Here is a 5880-nt window from a genome sequence, read left to right as displayed (position 1 = left end):
ACCTGACATGTTTTTGGACTGTGGGAGGAAACCAGAGTACCCAGAGAAAACCCATGCATGCACAGGGAGAACATGCAAACTCCATGCAGAAAGACCGGGGCTGGGAATTGAACCCAGAACCTTCTTGCTTCAAGGCAACAGCTCTACCAACTGCACCACTGTGCAGCCCTGAGTGCAGTAAAATATTGAATCAATTAGCACAGACTTGGGCATCGGAAAGCCTGTTGGTTTTACAATGTTTTTCATTTTAGTGTATAGTTTCAGGATTTGTAAAGTCTCAAAGAACATCCATCTTAGTTAAACTTCCTTTTTTAGTAGTCTCCTTATTTAGTCCAGCACTTTGATTTCACTACTGACAGTTCTGGTTATTAAATGTCTCACATGTACACTCTTTGTTTATTTCAGGGATTCCGCATTCATTGTGCATAGTAATGGCCAGTGAACCACAGTAAGTTTCCTTTCTTCTTTCCTGTTCCTGTTTTGGCATCTGGCTGCTGTTGTTTGTTTGTAGTCTGTTCCGCTGCGCCGCCTTTTTCCAGTGTGTCACAACCAAACGTCTAACCAAGCGCTAACAGGAGGACTCACGGGGTCTGTGAAAGAGTATGTGTAAGTGTATGAAAAAGAAACGCTTTTATTTTCATGCTGTAAAACTAAACAACACAATGTGTGTGTGTGTTTGGAGGGGGTGTGAGAACTGTTTGTATGCGTTTGTGTTTTAGTTCTGTTCCCCAGGGTCAGTGTGAAGCCTTTAGCGCTCCGAAGACACAGTGTGGCAGGTAAATAAACAGCCACACACACACAAACACACACTCCAGGACCTGTCTATGAGTTAACCAGGTGAAACTAAGCCAGCGTGGGATACGAAGTGGGCCTGTATGTTTGTAGATTTCAACATTTCAAAAGGGCTCATCAACAGAACACACCGACACCATGATACAACTGTAAATTAGAAGGTAATTAAAGTCATGTCTTTAATGTTTACTTCCCAACATCCACCCAGCAAAATTTTAACCAAGTTAGTGAAGTTAGTAATGCAAGTAAAATTTGCAAGCCATCATGCCAGCTGCAGCTTTACAATGTTGTTTCTGTATTCATAAATTACTTTTCTTACTTAAAAATTCAAGTACATCATACAAATATTAATAAGTAAAGTTTATTTATAAAGTGCTTTTCTTATGAAGGCAAAGCAGTTGTATTTTCATCATAACTTTTTGAAAGGAAAAAAACATAAAAAAACAAGGAAAATCATCTAACTGTTGTTTTGAGTGAAATCATAAATAATATGTTGTTGATTGAAAGGTGTGAGTTTCAAAAGAAGAAGGAGTTCCTTACAGGCAAAGTAATCAGTTGACCTTACAGTCATGTTTTGGCAGGTGGTGGCAGATAATCAGATTGGTGTTTCATAAAAGTAGGATTACGAAATCTAGGATAAGAGATAAAACCAGTCATGACACAGAGCCTTCAGTTCATCCTGACTTTATCCGTTTCACAAAGACCAAACCAGGCTCAGCAGGAGCAGCAATGTCGAGCCAGGCTTAAGTAATTCAGGTGAATGTGAGCCAACAGATTTCTTCAGCAGACCATAAGATCCATCACAGATTCACTGACGTACACTAGATAAATTGTGTATGCCATACCTCACGCCAAACAAACATCATCATTTGATTGAGGATTATGAGGAATTGCTGCTACAATAGCAAACGACAGCAGATCGACTGAATGAGCAATTAGTCTGATATTCCAAACCACCCTTAACTAAAGAATCTGTTATAATCATACCTGTCATATGCTCAAATAAACAACTTTAACCTAATATATGAATAGTGGAAATCAATATTATAACATGTTAATCTGAACAAATTCATTCATGTTACTCTGTTTTGTTTCACATCTTATAGATATGTATACAGAGCAAACATAACAACTGATCAAGATTAAAAATAACATTTTGCAGTATCTGGAAGTATGTGGATAGCATGTTGGCTGCAATGTGCAAATGACTTTTACTTATAACTGAGAAGGTATAAGACCTATCATCATAATTAGGTTTACTTATGGTTAACTTCCTGTTTGAGTTGTGATGATTTGTTTTAAAGGGGCAATTTCTTGTTTAACTTTTAGCACAATGGCAGCTTAATGGCAATAAAAGGACAGAAGATAAACTGTAGCGGAGCTTATCAAATGTATCTTATTATTTGACCCTTATGACGTAAATAAGTGCATGTTTTAAATGTTGTGTGATTTAAACTGGGCATTTATTTAATTATATGCCAAAACTAAAGTTAATTTACATTGTAATCATTGTTTTAAGTTAAGTTAAAAATAATCAGTTACCATATTTTCCGGACTATAGATCACACCTTAAACCTCCTCAACTTAAAAACTGCATCATATGAACTTCTTTGTGTGGTTTCTATGACGAGGGGGTATGAGTTTAAGGAAATTTCTTCGTCGTGCCTGCTGCTAATTTGTCCTTGTTATGAATGAAAATTAGAGCTTTCTTCTTTGATTTTTAATTTTGACTTCCAATGATTCACTTCGTGCTATAGAGCCCTCTGGTTGTTGAAAAAAATCCACAGAAAAGCCGCACCGGGCTACAAGCCGCATGCTTCAAAACGTGGGGAAAAAGTACTGGCTTATAGACCAAAAAACATAGTAAGTATGTAAAGTATGCTACAAGTAATATATATAGCTTGACTTAATGACAACACATTTGCTTCGTTATCAGTAATTTAATCCCGTCATCAGTATATTTGTGTATAACTTTTCTGAACAACCTTTTTGTTCAGAAACACAATCAAACTGTAACAGAGCCCGGATAGGTCATTGTAAAATTAGTTATGGTATTTTTTAACAATATTAAAATAATAATAGTATGTATAATAATTGTATTTTAATGCATTGTGATAAAGAAAGACCAAAACAGACAGATAAGAAAACAGCGTGGCAGGAGCCGTCATCGGTGGGTGGCCATGCCGGCCACCCAGTGGATTCACCGCAGTCTGGTGGGGGGAACTAGCTGTCGTTCCCCACACCGAGAGACAATTTTGCATTAACCTCCCATCCCTGCCAGCACTGTCCCATCTCCTTGGCAGGATAGTCGTTTTGAAGAGCTCCAAAATCTTCAACCCCAACCCAAAATTTGAGAACTACGTTTACAAAGTGGTTCTGTGCCAAGAAACCACCAATTTACGTTTAAGAAAAATGGTTATATATCCAACCAGAATTATGCCTTATGAAATGCTTGCAACCTCCCATAATTACCCAAATATTATTGGGTGTATGTATGCATACATTTGAGCCATGAGTAATTCTGACCATCTGTGGATTTCAAAATTCTTCAACTAATTGTTGTTTGTTGAATACTGGATTAGAAGTCTAGATTGTATAGACAATCCAAACAGCTGGTTCAGCAGTCAGGGTCAAATTGACACCTTTTAAATTTCTTGGCTTTTTATGGTAAAATTGTAACTTTCAAACATAATTTCACCTTAAAGTAGTAATACTCAGAACAAAACATTTAATAATCTGAGATTAATATTTTGCATATAGATTTTTTTTGTCATTTAGCTGATTGAAAAGTCAATTTTCCCCATTTAATATAGAAACCAGCGACTTTATCTGTCCTTCTAATAGAACCATTTGTATTCCCTGTTGCCAGCTGCTTCATTAGCAACATGGTGACAAATAGTTTCAGTATCTCCTGCTCTGTTTTCATTTACACCCAATCAACTTTATTGATCCAGGGCCTCTCACATCCACCAGTACAGTATCTTACTCTGCATGTTTGCTCTCTCTCTCACATACAGAGGAACAGAGAGCAAGACAGATAGAGAGGATGGGAGACAGAAGCAGAAGAGAAATTCCAAAAGATTTGAAAAACGGGGAAATAAAAGGCTAAGTGACAACAGGGAAACTCAATCCATCCGTCACCTCTGAGAGCCAGTGACCTCTGTGTGAGTGTGTGTTTGTTTTCCCGAGTGGCCCTTTGTGTCAAGGGATGCGAAACTTAAATCAGCAATTAAGGTAAATAATTAAACAGGTTGACAATGGATTATTAATGAGACGGATGGGCTAATTGCCCTCCACTTTAAATGGACAGATAACACCTGAAGTTAGATTAAAAAAAAATACACAGAGAAAGCAGCAGAGAGACAATTACAGTCTGGGGTAAAGAAATAAAATAAAACATATGACAAAAAGTTAAAGGAAAAGCAGCTAATACTTACTAATCCTTTTAATATAGATGAGAAACGTGATGTATGCAGAAAATAAGGAACAGGAACCATGATCCATGAGTGTTTGGACTTTAGGTTTCTGAGTTCTTTATCATTGTCATTTAGATTTTTCTATATTATTTCATCCCCCTGTGTTTATGCTGCGTTTCTGCTGAAGAACAATCCCAGTTATCCAAATGAAACCTGGAAATGTAGGTGTTATTAATGAGGGTATTTATTAATTATTATCATTATTATTATTAAAAGGCATTTAGCCTTTGCTGTGGCCATGTGCCACAGCAAATAGAAATGTAATGCAGAAAAACAATTGAAGAAAAACTCAAAACCACTTTTTTTCTCACTCACTGGCTCACACAGATTCATTGCTATGGCAACCGTTTCAGGACTCAACAACAAAAAACACTCAAACTTTTCCCACACAGAGACCAGAATATTCAGTCCACTACATATTATGTTTTTAGGCTTACTGCTTATTTTGTGATTATTAATAATTGTTCGCTGTGGTAAATTAGCTACTGCTGCTATTAGCTAATCTAACAGAGCTGTGGTGGATTAGCTAATTTAAACACCTGCTCTACTGATGAGCTGTCAGAGTTGGTGTGGAGGTCGTCTTTTTTTATTTTTTGACTGAACTAAAACACAGATTTCCACATCACATCTACAAGTTAAGGTTGTAAAACTCAAGCAAGAATAACATAACTACTTCTCTCACTATTTTTATTCATTAAAACTTTTTCCTGACCTTGTTACCTAGCATTGACATTTAATATCAAAACACTGTATCCCTTTTTCTTTTAACCGACATATATTTAAGAGTTAGCAAGTTATCTTGATAACTTAACAGCTAAAACCAATGGCACTCATCGTCAGAGAACAGCTATTTGTGGGAGATGTTGGCGGAATCTTACGCAAGAGGGGTCAGGGTGAGGAATTTGCCGAGGATGCAAATTGGCTTCCCGTAGGCGGCTATGGACAGTCTGAGGTGTGATGTGTCTGTTGTTCAGACCAATAGTCTCATCAGCTGTGTGTGTTGCTGGTCTTAGCCGATCCCACAGATGGACGAGCCGGATGTGGCGATCTTGTGATGGAGTGGTCACACATGGAAAACTAGGATGAGGTTAATTTGCAGTAGAGCCAGTTTGTTGGAAACTAACTCTTAAACGGCTGATAGTCCGATAGTGGACAATGAGCCATGCAGCTACTGCTATGGTGGACATCCCTGCATCCAACAAGCTAATGGCACGCTCCTGCATAACTTGCGACATATGAGGCATTATGACTACTGATTTGACATTTTGGGTTGGCCTTTGATTGTTCCCAGTCAAAGGATTGTCCAGATGTTGCTCATTTTGTCTGATCACTCACTGGACATGCTCCACCAATGCACTGAGTAAAAAAACAACTCACTGAGAAGAAAGCTGGATAAAAAAAATTCTATACAAATCAAGACAAATATTACTTTGGTACAATATCAGCAAATGCTCATTTACAGTTGTTAACTCCACATGACAACAATATTTGACATGGGGCATTCATATTTTTGTTCAGTATATATTGAAAATTTCATGGTTATTCCATCAAATATTGATTTCTGAAACATTAATATTGTTGTTTCTAAATGAATATGAACTTGTTTTCTTTG

The 5880-nt window shown here is 37.2% G+C and overlaps 1 long non-coding RNA gene across 1 annotated transcript in view; it reads right to left on the bottom strand.

Annotated features, from left to right (window-relative positions):
* Positions 1-368: 368 nt before the first annotated feature.
* The window catches only part of LOC106940768 (uncharacterized), an 11017-nt gene continuing 5505 nt past the window's right edge, over positions 369-5880 (bottom strand). Inside the window, exon 2 of the long non-coding RNA XR_001423195.1 lies at positions 369-590. This is a non-coding gene — a long non-coding RNA (uncharacterized LOC106940768). The remainder of the gene's footprint in view (positions 591-5880) is intronic.

Source organism: Poecilia latipinna, unplaced genomic scaffold (assembly GCF_001443285.1).
Source record: "Poecilia latipinna isolate Pla-1442-1.1 unplaced genomic scaffold, P_latipinna-1.0 Scaffold3353, whole genome shotgun sequence".
Classification (NCBI taxonomy): domain Eukaryota; kingdom Metazoa; phylum Chordata; class Actinopteri; order Cyprinodontiformes; family Poeciliidae; genus Poecilia; species Poecilia latipinna.
Note: the sequence above shows the minus strand (reverse complement) of the source record. Positions and strands in the feature narration are given on the sequence as shown.